The sequence below is a fragment of the Diceros bicornis genome, chromosome 29 (genome assembly GCF_020826845.1).
Source record: "Diceros bicornis minor isolate mBicDic1 chromosome 29, mDicBic1.mat.cur, whole genome shotgun sequence".
NCBI classification, from domain to species: domain Eukaryota; kingdom Metazoa; phylum Chordata; class Mammalia; order Perissodactyla; family Rhinocerotidae; genus Diceros; species Diceros bicornis.
The window spans coordinates 5,172,711-5,200,665 of NC_080768.1; the positions used below are offsets into that span (position 1 = coordinate 5,172,711).

At 34.8% G+C, this 27,955-nt stretch overlaps 1 pseudogene; it reads left to right on the plus strand.

The window, feature by feature from the left end:
* The first annotated feature begins 24,997 nt into the window (after positions 1-24,997).
* Positions 24,998-25,143, plus strand: LOC131394151 (U2 spliceosomal RNA; annotated as a pseudogene).
* Positions 25,144-27,955: the final 2,812 nt, after the last annotated feature.

Below are 27,955 nucleotides of genomic sequence, written 5' to 3' on the forward strand. Positions count from 1 at the left end.
ACTGAGTTAATCTGCTACAGAGCGTTTTAAACAACACAAAAATATATCAAGAATAAGATGGCATCAGTTCTAAAAGATGAAAAAAGTTGCATTTACTTTTTGCACATTTGAATTGTAAATACAAATCACGTTACTTACGTCACAATATTGCACTGAGCCTTATCCTCCCACAAAATCAGAATATTAAATATTTGTTCTGCTGTTCTTAGGAGAAAGGGTTGATATGAGGATAAAATACTATCTTTTAAATGAAGTACTTTGCAAATTGATGCATATTCTACTGAAGTAAGTGCTTATCATCATGAACCCAAATAGAGAATATGTATACATTTCAATCGCCTGATCCTAGAGTATAAAAAGCTCAATAAAACAAATAAAAAATGCAATTTAGCTCATTTCTAGCTCAGATTTTTTAAAAACAATATAGTAAAACTAAGCATTAGAGAGATGTTTTCTCTTTTTTTCATTAGGAAAAGTGCAACAGTAAAACCTATCACTTCCTTCCCCTCATTCATGTATTTGCATACTGCCACCATTACAATAAAAATTTATAAGGAACAAACATAAAAACAGAATATAGACTGTTTTACCACTCCAAATCCATTTCCAGCAAGAAATTCCAAATGCATCACTTTTTCTACATTCTTAACCCATCAAACATCATGTCTTTTCAATATCTAATAGTTTGCATTTAGATAAGCATATTAGAACAAACAGGAGCATTTCAAAACCTCCAAACAAACCCAACTTGTCCAGAAATTTAGATTTAATTCCTTTGATGTAGGGCCCTAGCACTGGTATTTTGAAATTGCTAATGTGCACCAGTGATGAGAACCACTAGTAATAATCCCCCCAAAATTCGCTGGTACTAGGTGTCTTCTGTCTCTCTTGTCCTTATGCTGATTTACTTCCCTAGTCAACCAGTCTTCATCAGAGCATTGAGAGGCTCAACTCATCCTAACTTTGTCCTAATGTCAATCTGGTCACATCTGGTGTCCTCCAACCTGGTGTACTACTGATATCCACTTTATTCAAAGTAATGCGGGCTTTAACACAGCACAATCTTATCCCTAAAAACTTCTTACTTAAATTGAATTCAGTATTTACCACTTAAAATAAAACTTCTTCAAACTCTGTCTTTTGCTTGGTTCAGTTTAAGGCAAGAAGGTATCTATGTCTCCTGGGAAAAACCCTCCTGTAAAAAATATCTAAATATGATAGTAAAGTTAAACACATCTTAAATTCATGGCTAATCAAATAAGAATGAAAGGAAAATCCTCAGGGGCTAATAATAAGCAGAAGCAGAAACACAAAGATGTCGGAAAAGCCTGAGGTTAGTGAATGCTGTTCAGAAAAAGAGAAGGCAAAGCTAGGGTACCCGTAAGGGGATGGACTGTATGTAAGATCTTTCAATAAAGACTGAAACCGAAAGGAGCCCACTCTCAAGGGAAGAGTAGGGGTGAGAGAGGCCCAAGAGCAACATGGCTGACTTGTCACGACTCTGGGCAGAGAGAAATGAAGGTATCCTTTCAGAACCTAAAAACGCACCTGGCCCTCAGGTGTTTGGTGATGACTTGAATTCTAGTGAGATGGTCTGAAAAATACCAGGCAATTTTGACTCAATTTTCCCTTTGTTAGTTGTCCCAAGCACCTAGCAGAAGAAAACTCCTCAGAGGAAAACTATCATTTGGAGTCTCAAAGAAATTGATAGGTAACAAAAATAAATAAAAGTATAAATAAATAATCTCACAATATAAAAGAACAATCATAATAATATAATAAATTATACATATGTGTTTTTAAATTAACATAAAAGTATGAAAAATAGAATTTCATTTAAAATTATGTATTATTCTATATTATTGGCTTTACACAAATGTTATTATATAAACAACATGGGGGGCAGTGGCAATTAGTAATAATTAATAGTAGGACTTAATATGTGAGAAAATATGTGAGAAAATAGAGCTATATTTTATAATATTTCTTTCTGTCTTCTGATCCAGAAATTTGTTTTAACTCTTTTGAATTCCTCATTGGATATTTAAAATTTGTAAGCTATATTATTGTACATTCTTAACATACATAAATAAGTATCTTTTTAAAAGGAGGTCATAAATACAATAGGACTAAGGGAGCAGATATTTATGCATTTAAGAAGAAAATAAAAATGACATCTTTCTTTCTGCCCCATGATACAGCAGAAAGTTGTCTCTATTTCCTTCTGCAGTAACTGAGGGCATCCTCCTGTTCTTTTATATGGTGGTAAAACTGAATCCAGTCAAACATGAAATTCAGCTGGACTTGCCGCTCTGCTGTTATCAAGTCCACATTAACTGATTCCTGGTGTCAGTCCAACATGATTTAGACACCAAGCTAAATTCCTCTCATAAAAGCATTTGAGCCTGGAATACTTAGGATTTTACTTACCAGCAACACCATATTTTTGACTTTTAGGAATTAGTCTCCTGCTGTCCAGAAACGTCCATCCACTTTGTAACCACAGGCTTGTTTTGCATCTATAAATTCATCATATAGACTATCCACATCTAAAATGTCAATCATTTGTAAGCACTCCAGAGCACATTGGATGTCATCACTAGTTAAACCCCCTCTTTCTCAGTGAAAATGGTTTCAGAGCACAGATGCAATCGAATTGATGAAGTTGAAGTTGGTTTCCAAATATTTTTTAGTTTTAATGAAAAAATTTAGAACGTCCTGTTTCATTTGGCTGCCGTTTTGTTGCAAAATTTTTTGAGTTCTGAAGCAATCTCATTTTCCCCTAAAATGAGGTGTTTTTTTTTTTTTAACTCTATGAGTTTTTTCCGCAACCTGTACATAACAGCAGATTAAACAACTCAAGCACAGTCAGTCTATCCTTGTCTAGATACCTAATAGTCTCTTCAAAGATCATTTAACAGTTTTGGATAAACAGCATATAAATTTCTGATTTTCTATAATTTCTCTCTCTATTATAATCCTCAACGTATTATCAAATTAAAGAAGGATATTTGTCTTTCCTCACACTTTGAATATACGATTTCACAGCAGGTCAGTCTTTTAACATCTTTTCTATGACCAGCAACATTGATAACAAACTTGTAGGCACATGTATAAGGTTATCTTCTTCCATTTCAATAAAGTCAAAATCTTATTGAATGCTCCTGCAGATTTTGAGGAAACTGAAAGGTGACCCAAATCTTTTATTATGAAAGAGTCACTATCACGGGTAAGCAAACCACACAGCTTTTAGCAGCATTGTGTAAAATTATGAAGAATATTTAGAAGGAAACACCATTTCATCTTCATGGATAAGAAGTTCATAGACTGAGTGGAATTTACCAGATTTTACCATTGCACTGTCTGCTGAATATACACATAGATGAGCAAAGTTTAGTTTGCATGTGGACAAGATATCATCAATCTCCAGTTCCACTAAATATTTGTAGAAATCTAGAAGACACTTTGAAACTACATTTTTCAAAACAAAGTACCCAGGGGAAACTTGTTATTGTTATCATCTGACTCATCACTCAATATACTGTAGAAAGCGTGATTGTAGAGTTGACCCAATCTGTTCCGCATATACGAATCCAACACATCTTTATCAAAATGTCCCCCTATGTTTACCAACAGGACATTTTAGTTCCAACCTCTGAACCTAGAAATTCAGCTTTACTCAGTTTCATAGATGAAGCAAGGAAGCAATATGATGGTGTGTGTTTGTTAGTGAGGTGTGGCCAATCTACAGAGGCCACGACTTTCAAATGAGCATTGATGTCTTTGGGGGAGACGAAAACCCTCATTGATTTTAAAGTATTTGCCTGTCTCTCTTGTGCTTGTGACAGTCTCCATGTTTGCCTTCACATCCCTTCTCCACCATGCCCAAACTCTAATTCTTTCCTGCTGTCTGTGTACTGTGCTCTGTTTTGGTAATTTGCTTCCTAATCAGCTATCTGTGATCCTCCATCTGCCATTAAAATAACACAGCGGTTTAGCCTTCTTTTGCAATGATGTCAGGATCATACAGGTGTTGGTATTATAATCCTTCTTATTTTCATCATCTGAACTCTGAAAATATGGTCGCAATATTCATAATGTTGAAATTATCTCTGGGCCGGCCCCGTGGCTTAGCAGTTAAGTGCGCACGCTCCGCTACCGGCGGCCCGGTTTGGATCCCAGGCGCGCACCGACGCACCACTTGTCCGGCCATGCTGAGGCCGCGTCCCACATACAGCAACTAGAAGGACGTGCAGCTATGACATACAACTATCTACTGGGGCTTTGGGGGAAAAATAAATAAATAAAATTATAAAAAAACAAAAAAGGTAACAAAAAAATGAAATTATCTCAATGCAAAGCACAGCAGCTAATCTACAGACAAATCAAAGATGAACATTTTTTTTGTTTTTTTGGTGAGGAAGACTGGCCCTGAGCTAACGTCTGTTGCCAATCCTCCTCTTTTTGCTTGAGGAAGATTGTCACTGAGCTAACATCTGCACCAATCTTCCTGTATTTTGTATATGGGACACCACCACAGCACAGCTTGATGAGCAGTGTGTATGTCCGTGCCTGGGATCCGAACCTGCGAACCCCAGGCCACCAAAGTGGAGTGTACAGACTTAACCACTATGCCACTGGGCCAGCCCCAAAGATGGACTTTTAACACTCGTGATTACAGTGCACTTAATATCTTTCACTTGCGGTGATGTCACTGTGGAGACTCCATTGTGGGACACAACAGGTTGTGGTTGTCAATATCAGTGGTCATGGACAAACAGCAACAGTGACAATGCAAGACCATAGGAGGATAAGCTATGTTTATCTATTTGATGCTAAAACACTGTTGCTTTCAGCACCTATTTTTAGGGCCACCATATGGGCTTTGTACTTTTTCCCAAACTTCTGTACTCATCACCCCAAACTGGGACATTTTACACATGAGGAAGGGATTTCCCAGGACTCAGGGCTTTTATTGCTAAAATCAGGACAGTTCTGAAGAAATTAGGAAGGTCAGTTACCACACTGGGAGTCAAATACAAGTCCAAAGTGTTTTGGTACGGCACACTGTCAATATATTTTCTGTAATGTGGAGTCCCAGAGCTGATATCCAAGGAAAAGGAATATGGAAATTTAATTGGAGACAGGTTATTGTGTCTTGCAAACATATCTTCAAAGAAATTTTCTTGGTATCTAAATCTCACAAGTAGATCGAACTTGAGCCCCTTTCTTTTGTTCTTCCTTGATAAAAGCATATCCACCTTGCACCTGTCATTTATGGAACACACATTCACACGCCAGGAGGCTGCCAGCTGCCTGAGCAGTGACTGCCCTCTTTGTCAATGTGCATTGACTGTTCATGTTAGTTCAGAGGCAGGACCCTCAGCTGTTCTCAATACCTGCTCCATTTATCCCCAGCGCACACCTGTTGCATTTTCTTCCATGTGACAGTCAACGGAAGATCCTTTTATTTCTTACTCTTATAAAGAACAGAGTTTACTTGTGTGTTCTTAGAATGGTCATAGGCGGGGATGAAATTTTGATACATTGCAGGAGGTGGTGGAGGTGGCTCTCCAAACTGAAATTGCAGAACATTTTCAAAATTCTCCCATAGATACACCATCATGTCAAAACAATGTACATGCCAGGTGAAACTCTTGAAACTTTTGAAAGCATCCTTCTCCTTCCTCTCTACTTTCCCTAGTGTCTTTCCCAAACATGTACACTGAAGCTCTTTCCCAAAATAAAATGACAGTACATTAGAAATGGTGTTTTGGTATAACAGATTAGAGATACTTCAGTTAGCTTAGAGGAAAGAAAATCAAAACAAAACATACATATTTAGAATGTTTCACCCCTGAAACATTTTGTAAAGAATACAACTATCACACTACAATGACCGTGTTAACTGCACCGTTTTGTGAGACAGAACTTTACAGATACACTAGCAAAAAATTTATGGTGACAATTAATAGACTAGAGACTTATGAAACTGACAGAAGAAAGTCACGTTAAGTGTGGCTTGTTAGTAAGTTTAATAAATTAAGTATTTAATTTTTATCTAATACTTTAGAGTCTTCCAATATTAATCATTTTTCCCTCATACATTGTGTTATGTGCTACATAACCTACTATCCTTAGATAATTTGAATATATTGCAGAATATGTTATGCTAGGGGAAGTATAGAGTTCAATGGGAACAAATAGAGTTTTAAACAACAGATTGATATTATGTTTGCACAGAAAGCTTTCCAATATTTTCTACTGCTGACATGTTTGTACATATTGCTGACCAATGCAAATATGTTACACCGTGAAAGTGTTTAAAGTGCTTTGAATTCCTTAAGAAGACAGAATGCTATCTTATTTTTCTTAAAATTTTAAATTATTGTGTGACATATTTTCAGCTAATACTTTTTACAAAACCAAGCTGGAAAATGAGGACAACAGAGAGTGGTATTGATGCCACATTTTTCTTGATCTGGGTTTTGAGGTGAAATAAAATATTTGCTCATTTAGCAGTATGAGTTGACTTATTTACAGATAAATATCATGTATATATGTGACAAAGCCAAGTGTGGGTACAGTTAGATCTGCATAATAAATCAAGAGGTTTATATAATGATTTTTTCTGTCTCAATGGCTTTAGTTTGGATACCAAAATAAAAAAGACTTGAAAAAATTTAGCCTACGCCAATATTAAAGCACTTTGAAGTCGAGAATACAGAGAACTATAAAAAAGAACATAATTGAAAAGGTGATTATTTTCTTAAAATGAAAATCTACATGCATAGTATAGATGCAATTTGATCAGTTTACGAACACCATCTCTGCTCCATCTGTAATTCCCTACTCATGGCCTGGACCCTTGGTTTCTTGTTTCATGTCATGATGAAAACCTTCCAACAGCATTAGCATTGGTGTACCAGGACCTGCCCACCGCTGAGAGTGTCGGCTGGCACCAGGCTCTTTATTGCTGTAGGGGTCCTTATCAAAAAATAAAGCCTCCTCTGTTGGATGCATTTTTATAGTCAGTTGGATAATTTTAATGTGTTTTTTGATGCACAGAACATTTATGTTGTCAGAACAACAGTTTTACATGATTTGTGTAAGAGCTTTTTATGGCTTTTAAAAAGGATTCTAAAAGCCAAAAGAGTTTTAGTACGAGTGATGGGTAAATGGGCCCAGTATGAGAAACTGAATATCAAGGAAAAGTATTTTCACTTGTGAATATAATTATTTTAAGTTTGGTAAGGCCTAATCTGTTAGTTTTTAAGCAGAAAAGTAGAAGTGGACATAGGATTATAGCTTATAAATCAATAATATATTTTGAACATAAAAATACCATTGGAGTATAATAATAAATTACATTTGTAACTTATCATGTTCAAAGTACTGTCACCTGCATTACTTAATTTGACCCTCACAGTCACCTTGAGTTTTGGCAGAAAACATATTTTTATTCTCATGCCACAGATGAGGTGACTGAGGCACAGCTAGGATAGAGATTTCAGCAGAATCCTCAAAAACTTTCCTTGTGATCTTTAGGGTTGCTTATGTATGGAAGAAATTTCACCAATTAAGTACCCACAATTCCATACTTAGAAGGAACAGGAGCCAATTCCATCTAGCAAGATGATCCCTGTAGAAAAATGACTCCACACTTCACAATTAATCTCTATTTAATGGAGAGTTATATGAAGGCACCAGAGAGAAGCAACAGCTAGAAGAGAGGGGGCAAAGCCATGAAAGTGATTGATTCTCCTTGGGGTAGAAAAGTCATATTCTAGTAGAAAAATTATCAAGAAAGGGTTCACAAACTGTAAAAGTGCAGGTGATAGGGTGCTTGCTATGGTCTAAACATTTGTGTCCTGCCAAACTTCCTGTGTTGAAATCTTAACCCCCAGGGTAACGGTGTTTGGAGGTGGAATCACCTTTGGAAGGTGATTAGGTCATGAGGGCAGAACCTTCATGAACGGGGTTAGTGCCTTTATAAAAGAGGTCAGAGAGCTCCTTCCTACATAATCTACTGATATGATATCTTGTTTAGTTCCTTCTTCTCCTATGGAACTGAAATGGTATCTTCACTAAATACACATGCCAAGTATAAGCTTGAGTCTGTTCTGGAACCTTGATTTTGCTCCACTGAATGATTTGACTATCATTGTTGTACTCTGTTTAATTTCAGTAGATTCGTGTATTCATGCCTTGATGTTTTAAGCAAATTCCCCTTCTTGACTTCTTTATAATTGTCTTGGCTTTTGTTGCCATGACTGTTTTGTAAACTTTAGAGTGAGTTTTTTCAAGTTCTAACATATTTCCTATAACAGTTTTCTTTAAACTGCATTGAAGTTAAATATTTTGAAGGGATAAAGTTCTTTATGATAAAGTCTTCGGTATGTTATGCAAGTATTAGAGCATCCTCTTTACGATCTTACATAAATTTTTCTCCATAAGGACTTAGTTTATTTTCTTAGACTTAATCTTATGACTGTTATAATTTTTATCTGTATTCTAAATGGAATGTTTAGTTTTTTTTCCACTAATTTAGTCATTTACGGTATATAGAAAAATTAACAAATTTCTCTTTCTTGATTTTTTATTTAAACACTATACCAAATGCTTTTTCAAGTTCTATTTTTAAGATTTTTTTTTTTTTGGTTTAAAATGTAAACATGCCAATTAGGAATAAAGAGTTTTTATAAATCTGTCATTTCAAACATTCTACAGACGTGTGGGTGCGTGTGTGTGTGTGCGCGCGTATTATTGCTTTCGCTAGTCTTTGTCATACAGTGCTGAGTGGAGGAAGTGACATCATGCACCCTTCTCTTATTTTTGTCTTTACTGAAAATATTTCAAAAAATTCACTACTGTTTCCTGTATTTTTGGTAGATAAATTAGGAGAGCTGCCATTTTATCTATCTATTTATCTAGATAATTTCCTATATAGGAAAAAAATAATATAACTTTTACCTTCAGAATATTAACTTTTGGATTATATTTTTAATTTCAAATTACTTAAACCATACTTTTCATGATACATCATTATACACTATTTCTATAAAGTATAATACAGTGCGATCACTTCAACAATTTGTAATACATAAAGACTGTTTTTTGAAGATTTGATGAAATGTTTACATAAAGCCATTTAAACCTGACTTTTGTTGTAGCTGAGAGTGAAAGAGGAGAGAAGTTAATTTTACCATTTCATATTTTATACCAGTTTAATCAAATTCCATTTAAATCTATTATAACTTTTTTAAAAATTATCCATTCGTTTTCATTGAAAATTGTACCAGAAGAATTGTTGAAATATACTCATTTTTTTTTTTAATCTCTACTCTCTTGGAAAACATGTACCTTTTGCATTCACACATATTTTTCTCCCTTCTTTTTAAGTTTTCCTAGATACTTATGTTTACCTACTATGTTACTTTTTGAACAAATGAACTTGTGGTATTATTGGTCTTTGTTATTATTTCTTTATTTCTTATCTGATCAATTTATGTTAATTGTTTATTATTTCTTTCCTTCAACTTGCTTTGGGTCAGGTGTTGTTTTTCTAACTTCTTAACACTTTGGTTAATAATGTCATTCTTTCTTTTTTTCTCCTTCTTGATTTCAATCTTTAATATCCTTTTACCCAATAGCTTAACTGTATCCTACTTGGTTTGATACTTATACTCCTCATTATCATTTAATTCCAAAATAATGTTATTTTCATCAATACTTCTTTTTTAATCCATAATTTAATTAGAAGTCACTTTATTCAAGTTTCAAGACTTACGTGTTTTGGGCTATTTAAAATCATTGGTTTCTAATTATATTGCTTTGTGATAGGAAACAACCTGGTTTTATTGATTCTTTAAAATTTAATGAGACTTTGTGATCTAGTATATTTTATATGAAAATATTACATAGAAATGATCATATCTTGTCAAATTTACAATTCAAGTTTTCTATACATGTTATTTTTGATGTATATCATTCACTTTTGAGAGAAGTTTCATGTGAATTTCTCTATAATCCTGTATGTCTGTCAAATCCGTCTTACATATTTTCAGATTATTAAGGTATAATATATGTACAGTAAAATGCATCTATTTAAGTGCACTAGTCAATGAGCTTCGACAGATGAATATATCCCCAAATCCGCCACTACAGCAAAAAATCAGAAAAATCAGTTTCCATCATCTCTGAAAATTGTCCCTTCCACAAGGAAGTATATCCCATCCTCTGTACCTCCAACAACAAACAATTTGCTTGTTGTCACTATAGATGAGCTCTTATTTTCTGGAATTATACATAAATTGAAACATATAGTATAGACTCCTTTTTGGTGCATCTGTTTAATTTAGCATAATGGTTCTAGGATACATCCATAGTTGGACACATATCTTGTTTCCTTTTTATGATACGAATATGCCAAATTTTATTAATTAATTCACCTTTTTTTGTTGTTGTTGTGAGGAAGATCAGCCCTCAGCTAACATCCATGCTAATTCTCCACTTTTTGCTGAGGAAGACTGGCTCTAAGCTAACACCCACTCCCAATCCTCCTCCTTTTTTCCCCCAAAGCCCCAGTAGATAGTTGTATGTCATAGTTGCATATCCTTCTAGTTGCTGTATGGGGGACACCGCCTCAGCATGGCCGGACAAGCGGTGCGGCGGTGAGTGCCTGGGATCCGAACCTGGGTTGCCAGCAGCGGAGCGCGCGCACTTAACCGCTATGCCACGGCGCCGGCCCTAATTCACCTTTTGATAGATGTTAGAGTTCTTTTCAGTTTTTGGCTATTGTGAATGAAGATATTATAAATATTCAAGTACACATTGACTTTTTAATTTCAGTCATCCCACTAGGTGTGTAGTAGTATTCCACTGTGGTTTCATTACTCTCTGACAGAGTTATGACAGTGAGCATATTATATAGATTTAACAATAATTTGGGGCTGGCTCAGTGGTGTAGTGGTTAAGTTCTCGTGTTCTGCTTCAGTGGCCCGGGTTTCCCTGGTTCAGATCCTGGGCGCGGACCTACATATGTGTCCCACATAGAAGAGCTACAACTCTACAACTATGATATACAACTATGCGCTGGGGCTTTGGGGGAAAAAAAAAAGAGAGAGGAAGATTGGCAACAGATATTAGTGCAGGGCCAATCTTCCTCAAAAAGAAAAAAAACACAATAATTTATATATCTCTTTTTCTGAGCTATTTGTTGTATCATATATTTACCCTGGCTCCTTCTCCTGGTCCCCCCAGTCTCCTTACTTCCCAGGCCATGCTGTGACTGAAGATACCCTCAGAGAAAAAGCCACAAAAAATGGAAAACACATCCCATGCGGGTCTATTGCTCCAAGTTTGGACCAGCCCTCCCCACCTCCCACCAAAAAAAAATGTACCTGTTCTTATTTACTAGCTAGTACCTTTTAACAATTTTTTTGTTTGTTTATTTTTGTTGTTGTTCATAGATTTTACAGAAGATGAGCTGCTTTGTTAGATTTCTTCTCCATTCTACAGGTGCAATCAGGCTACTACTAAATCACACTTTCTGTCTTTAAGTGTAGGGGTTGAGCACATTATACATTTTTAAGTCACAAACCCTATTATCATTGGTCTGAGAAAGCTTCCTCTGTAGATGAATGAATGGGTTTATTAATATCCATTCTCTATTCCCATTCCTCATTTCTTTCTTTCCCCACAGGCAAACACTCTAAAGTGTTGCATATGTATGTAATGCAAATGAAATACATGATTTTGTAAAGCATGCATTATTGTTTGGAGTTTATGCATTATTAATTCGTGTAAATGGCATGATATTGTAGTTCTAATTTTATTCCTTTAAAAAAATTCAACTTTATGTTTTTAGCGTCAATGATATTGCAACGTGCACACACAATCTGTTTATTCTAAATACTGTCTAGCATTTCGTATTTTCTATCACATTCAATTTCTTCATTCCCCTAGAGATGGACAAAATGATCCACTCCCCACTACATGAACAACAAGTTAATAAATATCCTTGTAAACCTTGCCTTCTGAATGCATTTGAAGTTGTTTGCTGAGCTCTACACTCAAGAGTGGAATTGCTGTATCACAAAATATGCACATATTTAATTTTACTAAATCAGGTTGGATTGCCCTCTACAATACGGGTAGCATGCAGTTTCAAATTATTATGTGATCTTGGTGTATTCTTCTTAATCGATATGTATGGTTTTTACTTTAGATTCCCCTTTGGCTGATATTAATATTTACTCTCATTTGCATTTCCTTGGATTGAATTTTCCATTTTTTCCCAATCTTCCTGTCATTATAATGAATTGTGTCTCCTGTAAAATAATATATAGCTAGATTTTAAATCCAAACTGAGAATTTCTGTTATTAGGCAAATTGAATTCATTTATATTCATTGCTATCATTGGTCCTTATTTAACATTTAAAACTTTCTTAGGTTCACCAAATAAGCTTTATTTGTATGACATCTCTTCTTTCACACTCTACTTTGTGGGTTTAATTTCTTTTTTGAGAATCTCTTTATCAGAATTAATGTTCTTTGGGCCACAGACCCTCCATTTGTGTTACAATCTATGAATTCCTTCTCAGAACAATGTTGTAAAATGCACAAACAATACATGTATCATATCTACTATTTGTTAGTTTTCAAACACGTCCTTCATTGTCTTAGATTTCTGCACCTTTATGGTGATTTTTCAAAGTCTGCTCGTCTATTCATTGAGAATCATTAGTTGCCTGCCAAGTCTGCTTTTGGTTATAATTCAGCGAGGGTGTAATGTGCTTCTGATAGTCATGTGTCAGCAACTTGTACCCTTGGTACTGGGACCCCCATCTCTAATGGGACTTCACCTGTGATGTTGTTCCATTTTTCTCTACCCAGTGACCACACTCACTGCTTTATCCTCTCTTGAACATTTACTCAAAACTACTCAGCCATTAAAAGACAACAAAGAAACGAATCTTCCCAGGTGATTTGATTGCAACTACCCAACTAATTTCTTCCCCACTTTATAAGAATTAGAAGCCTTCAAGATACAACAAAAGTATAGTTAGATTCTTAGAACAGCCAATGTTGTTTCAGCAATTTAAAATGACTGCTTTTTTCTTCTTCATTCATTTACTTAACCTGTAGTTTTAGTTTTGTGTTCATACCATGAAAAAAAGACATCACTGAGGATCCAGTTTTGGAAATATAAACAAATAAACAAATTTTAAAACACTCTGTTAATAAAAGGGAAACCATTGTAGAGAATTTATTTGAAAAGAATAATTTACCTCTTAGTTCTTGGACTGGTTTTTAGTAAGATTATGAAGATTGAGTAAATATCTGATCCAAATCTCAAATATCTACTTAAGACATCCTCACTGAAGATGAATTGTTTGAGTTTATTAATTTCTAAGGGACCCACAGACCAATACTGATATCAGTTTCTCAATATACAGACTTCCAAATGGCACTATACAATAGTCTAGTGTACATGCTCATCTGTGCAAATATTTCTAACAATATTGCAATATTTTAGTAGTATAGCTTTCAAAAGTTGTGTTAATGAACTTAATTCTCAATATGGTAAACTAGGAATGAGAATTTTCATTAAATGGTTTAAATAAATTCACAAAAGTAGTCAGTAAGAGATTAAGAGCTATTAATTGACAACTCAGCTCTATGTCTCATAACTAGTTTCATAACTCTCTCATAACTAGCATTATATTAGACAAGACAAAGAAATATCATTGCGAATTGAGAAACTGCTAGCTGTGAAGAAAGAAGAGAGACACCAGTAGCAAGTATAAAACTCTATTCTCTTAGGCAACAAGTTTCAACTTGTAGCTTCCCTGATTGGATCATAATGTGACATGAGCATATCGCAAATCTGTCTCAGTGTATGCCACAGCCAACTTTGTTCAGTTCTCAGTGTTGGCTTGTATGGTTGATCCTGGCCATGTAAACTCTGACTGTAGTAAATGTTTTCACTGTCACCATGCTATTTCATAATAACTAGCAATTAGAGTTCTTAGATTTACACTTTCCACAAGGTTACAGAAGTAGAATCTTCACACAAACTTATTTTTAGAATGAGCATAAAGAGATTGAAAGAAATGATATTTTGGTTTTGGCATGTTCATTAAGACTGACCTGAATCTTACTACTCTGGGATATAAGAATAGCATACAACATTACCCATTCTTATTTAACTCTCAGAATGAGAGAATCAATTTGTCTGACTAACATCAGGAATTATTTCCAAAATATACTTCTAATCACAAAAGGATATATTTTAATTGACTGATGTGCTAATAAATATTCTGCATTGATAAAAAATAAATCTGTAGGTAGAAATGGCATTTCTCCTTTGTACAATGTATCTACATGAGTTGAATATGTCAACTAGCTTGTGCAAAAGTAATAATAGATTTAGTCTCAGTGTTAAGTCTACACAGTGCCATATAGTTCAGATACTTTAATACAGCAGTATTTACTGACGCATCAGAGGGCATTGTCAAGGAAAGTACCTCAAAGGTCATGTCATCACCCTCCCCAGGAGAATGTGCTTCATTTCTCTCTGGTAGGGTGATTTTCAATTAAGTGTCAAGAAAGTAATTATTGACAGGCATGAAAAATAGTATCTCTGCTTAGTGTATGTGTGTGTATTTCCATATACTAACACAAAAAGTCTATATACTATATATATACACATATAGTATCACTTGGTAGAAATTTAAGTGATGAAACGTGGAAAATTGAACCTTTTTTTTTTAGCAGTGTTGCATGGTGCCAATTGAGATATATCATAATCTTTCTACCATTTTGAATTATATCCTTTTGTGGTTGCTTTGTTAAGCTGTGTTTTTGATTACATGTTCTTTTGAAATATTTGACTCTATCATCATCTCTCCCACTTCAATTGTTTTTCTCTTAGTATAAACTAACTCACATAAAAGGATAAAACAAATGATATTGCTACATTACAACTTGTGGCTTTGATATAAAGAGAGATTTTATAATTCCTCTGAATTTTTTTTCTGGTTTAGAGACTGCCTTCCTGAGTGCTTATACTTTTTCCTTCAGCCATTTTTCTACATGACTGGGACAAAATAATACTCCAGTTCTGTAGAGAGATAATTCATCTAGTGCTGACAAAATGTTCATGGTAGTTACCTTGCATAGCAACGTGTATTAAAAATATGGTAATTTTTTATATTAGGAATATGGTTAGGAACATATTACTTGCCAAAAAAAATATTTTCCCTCTATATATAGAAATGGAGTGCTACTAATATGTTACAACTGAAAAGATATGATCAATAAGCATAATAACTGGATACTTCAAATTATAGAACTTTTGGTTCAGTACCACTGTTTATAGGATAAGGGAATGAGAGTTCACATTTCTAAGAACTAAAAACAAATGTAACGTCATGAGAACAACAAACAAAAAAACTAAAAAACAAAGCTACTAATATATAAATGTGTGGCACAAAAAAATAAGGAACATTTAAATGTTTTAAAAATCTCAAAAAAATAATGACTGAATCCGATCAGCCATATACCAAGCAAAAAGAAATTTAAGAGGTTCTAAAAAATCTGTTCCTTCTCACTCAGAAAAAAATAAGGGTTATTTTCAAATGGAAAATTGTTAAAATAACAAATAAAATAATTTTAAAAAAAGGAGAGGAACTAATTCTTGCTTAAGAAGCAAAGAGAAACTTTAATAAGCTACATGCAATTCTAATCTTAAACAAGCACTCATTCAAGGTTGGGTGAGGTCAATTACAGAATGAAACAGAACATTAAACACATACAAGGTCTACAGAGAACGGCCCCTGTCCAAAAGATTTCAACATATATTCTATAGACCAAAACTTATGAGATACAGCAAAAGTATTTTTAAGAGGGAAGTTTATAGTGATGAATGCCTAGATTAAGAAAAAAGAAAGATCTTAAATAAACAACTTAACTTTACACCTCAAGGAATAGAAAAACAAACTAAACCCAAAGTTAGCAGAGGAAGAAAATAATAAAGATTAAATCAGAAATAAATCAAATAGAGAATAGAAAAACAATAAAAAAATTAATGAAACTAAGAGTTGAGTTTTTGAAAAGAAAAGCAAAATCAACAAACTCTTAGCTCAACTATGAAAAAAAGAGAGAAAACTCAACTAAATCAGAAATGAAAGAAGATAAATTCTAATTGATACTACAGAAATACAAAGGATCGTAAGCAAGCACTATGAATAATTACACACAAAAAAATTGAATAACTTAGAATAAATGGATAATTTCTAGAAACATATAACCTACCAAAATTGAATCAGGAGAGAGGGAAAGCACGAGAAGGACGATAACAAATAAGGAAATTAAATCAGGAATCAGAAACCTTCCAACAAAAAAAAACTCGATGACATTACAGGGGAATTCTACCAAACACTTAAAGAACTAATATCAATCCTTTTAAAAATCTTCCAAAGAAAAGGAAGAAAATTGAGCCCTCCGAAACTCATTTTATAAGGCCAGCATTACCCTGATACCAAAATCTGACAAGGACACTACAAGAAAAGAAGACTACAGGCCAACATCCTTGATGAAGATAGATGCAAAAATCCTCAATAAGATGCTAGCAAACTGAATTTAATAACACATTAAAAAGATGATACACCATGACTAAGTGAGATTTATCCTTGGAATGCAGGATTGTTCAACATACACCAATCAATATAACATGTGATATTCAACATGAAGAGAATCAGAGTTGAAAAGCACATGATCATCTCAAGAGATTCAGAAGAAGCATTTGACAAAACTCAACACTTTTTCATGATAAAAACTCTCACAAAATTGGTATGGAAGAAACATACCTCAACACAATAAAAATCATATATGAAAAACTCACAGCCCATATAATAATCAGTGGAAAAACTCTAAAACATTTTCCTTTAAAATCTGGAACTAGGAGAGGATACCTTCTTTGGCCACTGTTATTCAGCATAGTACTGGAAGTCCCAAGGCAAGAAACAGAAATAAAAGGCATCTGAATCATGAGGAAGAAGTAAAATTTCTCTCTTTTCAGATACATAATCATATAGATAGATAACCCCAAAGACTCAAAAAAGAATTTGTAAGAACTAATGAACAAATTCAATAAAATTACAGGGTACGAAAATCTGTGGCATTTCTATACACTAACAATGAACTAACCAAAAGGAAAATTGAGAAAACAATTTAATTGATATTAGCAACAAAGAGAGTAAATACTTAAATATAAACTTAACCAAGGAGATGAAAGACTTGTACATTGAAAATTATAAAACACAGATAAAGAAAATTTAAAAAGAAGAAATAAATGGAAAGACATCCTGTGTTCATAGGTTTGAAGAATGAATGTTGTTAAAATGTCTATAATACCCAAAGTGATCTACAGAATCAATGCAATCCCTATCAAAATTCCAATGGAATTTTTCATAGAAATAAATAAAATAATCTTGAAATTCATATAGAATCACATAAGACCCCAAATAGCCAAAGCAATTCTGAGCAAGAAATACAAGACTGGAGACATCACACTTCCTCATTTTAAATTACATTACAAAGCTATAGTAATAAAAACAGTATGGTGCTGGCATAAAAACACATATAGAATAATGGGAAAGAATAGAAAATTGAGAAATAAACCTACACGTTAATGATCAACTGATCTTCCGTAAGGGTACCAAGAACAAACAATGGGGAAAGGAAAGTCTCTTCAACAAATGGTGCTGGGAAAACTTAACATCCATACACAAAAGAATGAAACTGGACTCAAAATGGATTAAAGATTTAAATGTATGGCTTTAAATCATAAAATAACTACAATAATACCTAATCTTCTTGACATTTGTTTTGGCAATAATATTTTGGATATGACACCAAAAGCACAGGCAACAAAAGCAAAAATAGACAAGCAGGATTACGTCAAACTAAAAAGCTTTTGGATAGTCATGGAAATAATCAATGAAAAGAAAGGGTAACCCACGCAATGGGAGAAAATATGTGCTAACCATATATCTGATATGAGGTTAATATGCAAAATATATAAGGATGCCACACAACTCAACACCAAAAATACAAATAACCTGATGAAAAAATAGGCGAAGGATATAAATAGACACTTCTCAAAAGAAGAAATTAAAATGGCTAACCAGTATATGAAAAGGTTCTCAACATCACTAATCACAAGGAAAGTGCAAATCCAAACCACAGTGAGATATCACCTCACACCTGCTAGAATAGCTATCATCAAAAAGACAAAAGATAGCAAGTGTTGGCAAAGATGCAAAGAAAAGAAAACCACTGTACATTGCTGGTGTAATGTAAATAATTATAGCCATATATACGGAAAAAATATGGAGCTTCCTCAAAAAATTAAAAATAGACCAATTACCATATGATTCAACCATCTTGCTTCTGGGTATAGAGCCAAAGGATTTGAAATCCATAGTGCAAAGAGATAACTGCACCCCCATGTTCACTGCAGCATTATTCACAATAGCCAAGGTACGGAAACAACTAAAGGTCCTTCAATGGATGAATGGATAAAGAAAATGTGAGATATATGTATATACATAAAATTATTTTATTATTATTATATTATATATATATATTATTTTGCCTTACAAAAGGAGGAAATTCTGACACATGTGACAATGTAAATAGAGCTAGAGGACATTATGCTATGTAAAATAAGCCAGACACAGAAAGAGAAATACTGCATTACCTCTTTTATACATGGAATCTGAAATAGTTAAATTCATAGAAAAAGAGAGTAGGATGGTGGTTTCCAGGCACTGGGGGGAGGGGAAATAGGGTGATGTTGGTCAAAATGTACACATTTTTAATTATGCAAGATGAATAAGTTCTGAAATCCAATGTATAGCATGGTGATGATAGTAACACTGTATTGTATACTTACAATTTGCTAAGAGGCTAGATCTTAAACTAAATCTTAACACACACACACAAATGGCAACTACATAGAGGTGATGATGTGGTAATTAGCTTGATTATGGTGATCATTTCACAAGGTATATGTATATCAAAACATCAATTTGTATACATTAAATATGTATAATATTTATGTGTCAATGATATCTCAATAAAACTGTTAAAAAATTCATATTGCAATCCCTAGAGCAATGTCTAAAATTAATAATAAAAGAGTATAGCTAAAAGAAGCAACAGAGGAAGTAAAGTAACATGCCATAAAGCATCTGTATAACACATAAGCAGGAACAGAAGAAGAAAAAAGGCATGAAAGACATACAGTATAATAGCAAAATTACAGGCATAATTCCAACCAAATCAATAGCTACATTAAATATGAATGAGCTAAATATTCCAATCAAAATGCGGAGACTGTGGGACTAGACAAAAAATCAAGACCTACAACATGCCACTTACAAGAAACATTTACATTCAAAGCTACAAATAGATTGAAAATGAAGGAATGGAAAAGAAATGCTTTGGAAGCAGCAAACATGTTGGGATTATTTCTTTGTTTGCTTTTGTTTATTTTATTTGAATTCACCCAGCTTCTCAAGCTGTTTTCTGTGCACATGGTTCTTTTCTGTAAGTTACTCTGTCATTCCAAAAGAAGATATTCCTCAGAAACATGTTCCTTAAAATATTAATCAAATCATATCACTGCTCAAACCTTGACAGTGACTTCCTATCTCACCCTATGTAAAAGACAAGGCTCTTACAACAGTGTGAGCTGTAAGCACAGTAAGATCTGTAAAGCACTCATGTTAGCTTTCTGATCTCATAGCCTGCTAACATCTTGCTTACTCTGAGCAGCTACGTTAGCTTCCTGTGGTCCTGCAATCTTACCTTAGGGATTTCACATTAGCTGTATATTCTGATTAGAATGTTCTTCACCCACATCCATATCCACATTGCTTGCTCCCTATCCTTTTCATTTGTTCATTTATATATAATTTCCTCAGTGAAGCCTTCTGTGACCACCTTATTAATATTACACCTACTCGCCATTGCACGCTCTATCCTCTTTACTCTTCTTTATTTTCTTCTAGAGCATTTATTGCAATCTAGCTTAGTATATATTTTACTATTTTGTACCTTATCTAACACTCCAACCTGAAAGAAAGGTTCAGGAAAGCAGGGTTTTTATTCCCTTCAGGTTATTTTAAGATTATTTATACTAGAACAGTGCTGGACACATTGTAAGTTTTCAATAAATATAATGAATAAATGGATTTTGAACCGTTAAGGCAGACATTTGAAATAGTAGATGCTTTTTTCAAACATTAAACACACAGGATATGTTATACTTTAGCAGAACCTTTCTAATTATTTTCTTAGTGAGTCTACTATACATGCTAATTGAGGGCCTACCAAATCCTACTTTGAAAATGGGCTAACTGTAGCGTGACTAACACTTTAAATAAAATAATGTAAATAGCAATAAAACCTGGATGGCTACATTTAAAAATTTTCCTTTTATCATATATATTATATATATACACATAAAATACATACATATTCATTTATATAATACATATGCATGTGTATATGTATATATATTAGAGTAGTTTTTGGTTCACAGCAAAATTGAATGGACAGAGAGCTCCCATGTATCTCCTGCCCCCGTCCACGCATGATCTTCTCCATTGTGAGCATCCCACACTCCACACTCACATCCCACATCCCATACACATCAATTATAACAAATGTACTCAAGTGGTACATTTGTTATAATTGATGAACCTATACTGACACATCCTCATCACCCAAAGTCCATACTTTACATTAGGGCTCACTCTTGGTGTTGTACATTCTGTGAATTTGGACAAATGTATAGTGACATGTCTCCACCATTGTAGTATCATACAGAGTAGTTTCATTGCGCTAAAAATCCTCTGTTCTCCACCTATTCTTCTCTCCCTCCCCTTAACCCCTGGCAACCACTGATCTTTTTACTGTCTCCATAGTTTTGCCTTTTCCAGAAGGTCATAGAGTGGGAATCATACAGTATGTAGCCTTTCCAGATTTTTTTTTTTTCACTTAGTAATATTCATTTAAAATTCCTCCATGTCTTTTTCATGGCTTTCATGACTCATTTCTATTTAGAGCTGAATAATATTCCACTATCTGGATGTTTATGTTTTTAAACATTCATTATTTCTCAATACTTTTTAGTTGTTTAAAACTTTCCAAAATATTTTTTTCTACTCAGAACCACTGGCCTGATAGGCATGGTATAAAGAATTACCAGAGTGCTTCCAAATTCTTAGATGGCCTTCTTCTCAGAGGTTATATTATACAAAACAATGTTAGATGTCTAAGGCAGCTTTAACATCTTACAGCAAATCGACCGTTTCTAAACACATGCTTTTTTCTGTAAGATATTACTCATGCGTTAAATATCCTGTGGGGCCACTGCATTGGAGACAATTTGGTCACTAATAAGGTGCCGAATCCATTGGTTTTTGTTTGGTTTCTGTCGGTTGCAGGGTACTGGAATATTCTCTGTGTATAGACCAGAGGAGCAACTCCAGGAGATGCTACATTTCCTTCATCAGTCCTAAAACATATTTAACTTTCTATAATTTTACTTTGAGATATTTCTCTCTGCATTACATAAGTTCTTATAAATGAAATCAACTTCTCTCTTTATATCAAATTAGACTCATTTTATCATTTTATGAAAACTAAGCTAGATAGTTATCATATACATAAACTATAAATCAACATATATTATATGCGTGAATATCTAGTTTATAACATCTTCTAAGTTTATCTTTCCTTTTCCTTTTTCACTTTCCTTCTCTGAAAGCAAGAAAAATATTTTAAGCCTAATTTGACTCAGAAACTCTTTCACATCTTCAATTCTTTTGAAAATCTGTCGAAATCTGAATTGTTGACGTTTAAATGCCCTTATCCCTTTGCTGTCTCGCTTATGGCAAATTTACCACAACTATTATATGCCAGATAGGCTAAATGAGAGAAATTTAAAGACCATAAGTATCAGCCGACATACACATCGTCTAGTTTGTCAGATAACTCTAAACTAAGGAACACAGGCGAATCCATTTTGTTGTTGTTTTTAAGAATGAATAATATAGATATCTGAAAACTTGGTCTTATTTTTTTTAAATGTACTTATAACACAGATTTACTGTTTTCCTAATAAAATGTAGCAAATGACTATGTAGACATAGATTTAGGAAAATAATAATATAGTATTATGATATATTATTACTCATGGTCTTGCTTATTAAACACTTTATGTACTGAGAGAATTTATTTTTCTTCACCAAAATTAAAGTTATTTGTACAAGAAAAAGTGGATTTAAGATTAAGAAAATACTCTTAAAAAGTTGTTGCAAAGATATTTTTTATAGTACTTGGCTTTGTGGGTGATCAGAATTGGCCACACCAAAATGTGTATCTTTGCCTTGATTATTTCTAAGAACAAAGACCCTGAGAGAGACTTTGACCTTCTCTCTAACTGCCTAAAAGACTTAAGATAGAAAGCCTGTTCCAGAAAGGAACGAATATCATAGGATATCTATAGTATAATGTAAAATACGTGTGATAGACAGAAAGACACGAGCAAGCCCTTTTTTTATCAAACTTCTGTCTCTCGGGTCACATTGTCTGTAGATGGTCCAGCAAACACTTGTTATCAAACATTTGCTTTTCCATCTTCACGTAAATTGCTTTTCTCCCCTTTGAAGTCCTAAACTATCAGCCCCAACATCCTCCTTTGTCGACAGCTTAAGATGGTATTTAAGGTGGCAGGCTTCAGCCATTCTGGTGTGTTACTCAATATTCCTGGGTTTCTCCCATGTATACATGTCATTAAATTTTGTTTGATTTTCTCCTGTTATTCTGTCTCATGTCAATTTAATTCTTTTTTTTTTTTTTTTTGGTGAGGAAGACTGGCCCTGGGCTAACATCCATGCCCATCTTCCTCCACTTTGTATGGGATGCCGCCACAGCATGGCTTGATAAGTGGTGCGTCTGTGGGTGCGTGCCCGGGATCCGAACCGGTGAACCCCAGGCCGCTGCAGCAGAGTGCGTGCACTTAACCACTTCTGCCACCGGGCTAACCCCAATTTAATTATTAGATCAGCCAGAAGGACCTAGAGGGTAGAGGGATTGTCTTCATCCCCTATGGCTTCACCTGACAGTACTGTGCTGTGCATGGGCGTTAAGTTATCTCTACAACAAGGCAAGGACTTGGGCGCACCATTTGTCCTCTGAAGTGTTCGTGGCTCCCTGTTTGGACTCAGATCATTTATTTTTCATTCTGTTTTTGGTTCTGATTTTCACTTAAAGTCTGAACCTCAGGAGAAATGTGTTGTATGGGCATTTAATTTTTCCATGGAGTAGAACTACCAAAGCTGACCAATTTCACTGCAGCATCTTAAGAACAAATCCTTGAAAAGGAGTTTAGGGTACAAACTAAGTGCAAAGTGTTTTGTATGTTTGCCCAAGGTAATCTAGCTCCTGGCAGAAACATAAAAGGAAGTCACAGGACACCAATCAGAGCCCCTCTCACTCATAATTAGCAAGTCAGTGGGGATCCTGAACTCTTTCTTAAAGTAACAAATGTTGAGTGCCATCTAATTTTACACGAAAATGCTAGCAATATTAACAGATGGCTTATTTCAACTTTGATGTTAATTGTTCTACTTGTAATTTATATTAGTTCCAATTTCAGAAGTACAAAAACAAAAAGGGGCAAAAGATAAGAACATTCTTTAGAAAAACAAGAAGGGGTAAAAGACAAGAAGATTCTTTAGAAAAAGTTGATAGCTATTGTTTTTTATTTTGTTTTTTTTTGTTTTGTTTTTGTTTTTTGCAGGGAAAGTTTCTCCCTGAGCTAACATCTGTTGCCAATCTTCATCATTTTTTTTTCTCCCAAAAGCCCCAGTGCATGGTTGTACATCCTAGTTGTAAATCCTTCTAGTTCTTCTATGTGAGCCGCCACCACAGCATGGCTACTGATAGACGGGTGGTGTAATTCCATGACTGGGAAATGAACCCAGGCTGCTGAAGCAGTGAGAGCACTGAACTTTATCCACTAGGCCATCAGGGTTGGATCACAAATTTGTTTTTTTATCTTTTTGTTATTTTGTTTTAAATCACTCACAAACCAAGAATTTCTAAAATCTTAAATTTAAAATGGTTCAAGATATTTTTTGAAGCAACAGTCAATAATCTATTCAGGCAAACTGATACATTTTTAAAAACTAGCAACATCATATAATTTTAGAGCTGGAGTGGCATTAAAGATCATTTATTCTTACATCTTAATTTTAATGCTAATGGAAACCGAGAGCCAAAAAATGTGACGACCTAAGATCACACAGTTAATTTATTCCAGTGGTGAGATTGACCCTTTGGATCCGTTAGGGATTTCACAAGTGTGTCAAATGGGAAGATCAGAGAGTTTTACTTTTAAAATGTTAAAAACAAATTGTTATAGAGAGTAAAATAAATTCATCTAATACAAGTAAAAATGGTAGGAAACTCTTCTTATTAGCCACCAGAGGAGAAGAGTTCAGGGTCTGTTTAGTGCTTATTTTATTTCACCTCTGGCAGTAGACAGAAGCAACAGAGAAATGATGTATAGCCTTCTAAGATTTAAATATGGTCTATAAGGGTGACTAATAAAACATTTTAAGTTGTACAATGCTATATGGTTTTCAAAGCTGTGATGCTGCTCTTACTTATCTGAGCCTCCAAGTCCACCAATGAGGTGCGCAGAGCAGGTACTGGGAACCCCTGGTATGCAGATTAGGAAAGATATTTGCCCAGATTCACACACTGGATCTCTAACAGAGGAGATCTATAGATCTCAGCTAGCTTGGTGCTCTACCCACCACACCCAGGCACAAAATACTACTAGGAGGTACGTGAGGCGAGAGATCGAATGTCCTATAGCTAAAACCAGAACATGAAGTGTGCTATCGCACCACTTCTTGGCCTTTTGGCTGAGATCAAGTGTAGTATCTGTTCTTAGTTGAATAAAATGTGCTGTTCCACCTGCAAATGGTACAGGATACTTGTGATCAAGTATATTGGTCTCTATATACATAAATAAAAGAAACTGACATCACAAGTTGGAGAGAGAATGGCACTTACATGTGTATTTTTCCCTCTTATCAGGTGCATCTATGAAATCAGTGATGCACATACACACACACATGCACACACAGACACACACTTCCTTTCTCCTTCCTTCCTTCCTTCCTTCCTTCCTTCCTTCTTTCCTTCCTTCTTTCCTTCCTTCCTTCCTTCTTTCCGTCCTTCTTCCTGCCTTCCATAGGGGAGGAAAAAGTTTTCCTCAACTGTCTTAGGGTCCCTGGCTAAGTCTGAAAACTAAACTGACGAAGACAGATCCACAAGAGAGAAACATACAACTTTTTATCGAATTTTTACATGTACATGACAGCCTTTACTAGAGAATGAAGACCCAAAGAAGTGACCAGAGGAGGAAGCTTTTAAACCTTTTATACCTTTTGGAGAAATAAACCATAGATTTGTGAAGAACTGAAAAGACAGAGGGGGTTGGGCCAGGAGTAGTAAATGGTGAAGAAGTAACTAGGAAAAGACGAGGGTTATTTTACAAGGTTTGTTTGTAGATTTCTTGGCCCCAAAGTCCCATCTCTGGCAATAAGGATGTCTTCCCTGCTCCTGGTACAGGGAGGGCACCTCTCACAGGGGGTTTAAAACCTGTTTCAGGGAAGAAGGGACATCAGAGTCGCACTCCTGCTTCTGCTGTTTCCTCCAACTCCTTCAGCTTAAGATACTCAATATACCAGAAAGTCATGTTTTGGGGTAGCATGTCCTGAACCCCATCAGTTCCTTTCTCTCTCTGTCCCTCTTTCCCTTCTTCCTTCCTTTTTTCTTCCTTCATTTGAAGCTTCCTTCCTTCATTTTAATAATTAAATAACAATTATTTCTCTTAATTTGTAATTCAGATAGGCTGATCTTTGTTTATTAAACATGCAGTCACTTGTAATTGGAAATGTCTTGCAGTTTTCTCAGAAATATACATCCATTACTACATTTACTCCTCCTAGAAATCCTTTGAGATAGATGCAGGGCATATAGTATACTCATTATAGATGTCATAAAATTGAGGTCCAGGAAAGTTTCTTTACTAATAATCACACATTGTTAGTAATGAGGGGTAGCAGAATATGCCACTCCAAAATATACCTTTTTGGCATAAGGATTATTTTGAGCTGATTATTTTGACAAACTGCAGACACAGGAGAAGCTCTGAACACGGAGTAGAAGTTACCCTTTGTAAGGGACATTTACATTTATGTATCTCCAAATGATATCTCCATTTGTCTCCCTCTGTACCAGGAAGAGAAGGATGGCTAACTCACAAGAGAATCTGATCAATGGAGAAGGAACCGACTTCAATCTGCAGAACAAATTTTACCCTTGTTTCTCCCTTGTTTACAGTACTTTTCCTGGTCACTATCCGTAACTGGCCTCCTCTGCATTGCCCGTCCTCCTCCCCCCGCCAACACACACCTTTCTTTCTTGTCTTTAGCTGAAGATAGTAGTCAGGTAGTGGCTTGGGCCATCTTGGAGAGTTACTCAGTTTTTCTGAGTTTCTCCCATATACACAGGAGGTATATATATTGATAAACTGTTTTTCTCTTGTTAATCTACCTTTTATTACAAAGGATCTCAACCAAGAACTCAGAAGGGTAGAGGGAAAATTATTCTTATTCTCCTACAGTAAACTAACCATTCCGCTGCACTAGGCTACTGGAAGAACTTGTGCCTTTCCTAGAACACTACTCATACAGACATACACACACATTGAGCCTGAGTATGCCACTATGCCAAGCTGTTTTCTTTCCTCTATATGTTCTTTAACTTACTTTTTATAGAAACTAGTGATTATCTGAAACGTTCCTAAGTACAGTCATGAGCCACATAACATTTTGGTCAACAGTAGACTACACATACTACGGTGGTCCCATAAGATTAGTACCATATAACGTAAGTGTGTTGTAGGCTATACCACCTAGGTTTGTGTAAGCACATTCTATGATGTTCATACAATGACAAAATTGCCTAACAATGCATTTCTCAGAACGTAACCTCGTCGGTAAGCAACACAAGGCTGTACAGTAGTCTTCTCATGGTATTTTCCAGTCATTCAAATTCTCTTTTTTTTCAAGAACTCTTGTTAATGAGATACTTTAAGAGAATTTTAATTTGCAATATTTAACAAACCGCCTACTCCATCAGCACAGAATTGGTTAGTGGTCCATTTTTCAAACTGGTGATGCAAAGTTAGTTACTGAATTTAGCTGATTTGGGAGCTATCAGCAGAAATCATGGCATTGTTTTAAGGCCTCTCCTGGACTTGCAGACAAAAAAAGTTAGAACTAAATGTCTTTGTCTAATTCATGGGAAATATTACCCAGTCATATATGGTCCTATAGTGTTATAGTGTTATTCCAAATAAACCCTCCTCTGCTCCTTTTTTCATTAATATTACAAAAATAACATGTTATCTTATGGCATAGGAATTTCCCCTAAGCACCTAATAATTCACTGAACTGTTAATCTAATTTTGTGAATGCTATTTATCATGGGAAAATTTTGCAAAGGTTTTGCATATTAAGTACCACTGCATTGTCAGCATTTATATATGCATAAATCCCTACTAAGTCAACTTTGAGCCTACTGCCCATTGCATTCCCCACATTAAAAATGGGTCTCCACTGAGGCATCCGCAGTGTCTTATCTGGCCTCTCAAGTGGCCAACAGAAGCCATTTGTGAACTAGCTAAGGTCATCTCCATATGGCTAGAGACAATGCAGCCTAGTTTTCTAGTACAGGTATAACTGCTCCAGCCTCAAAGCCATCCTTAAGCCTTCCCCTTAGCCCAATATC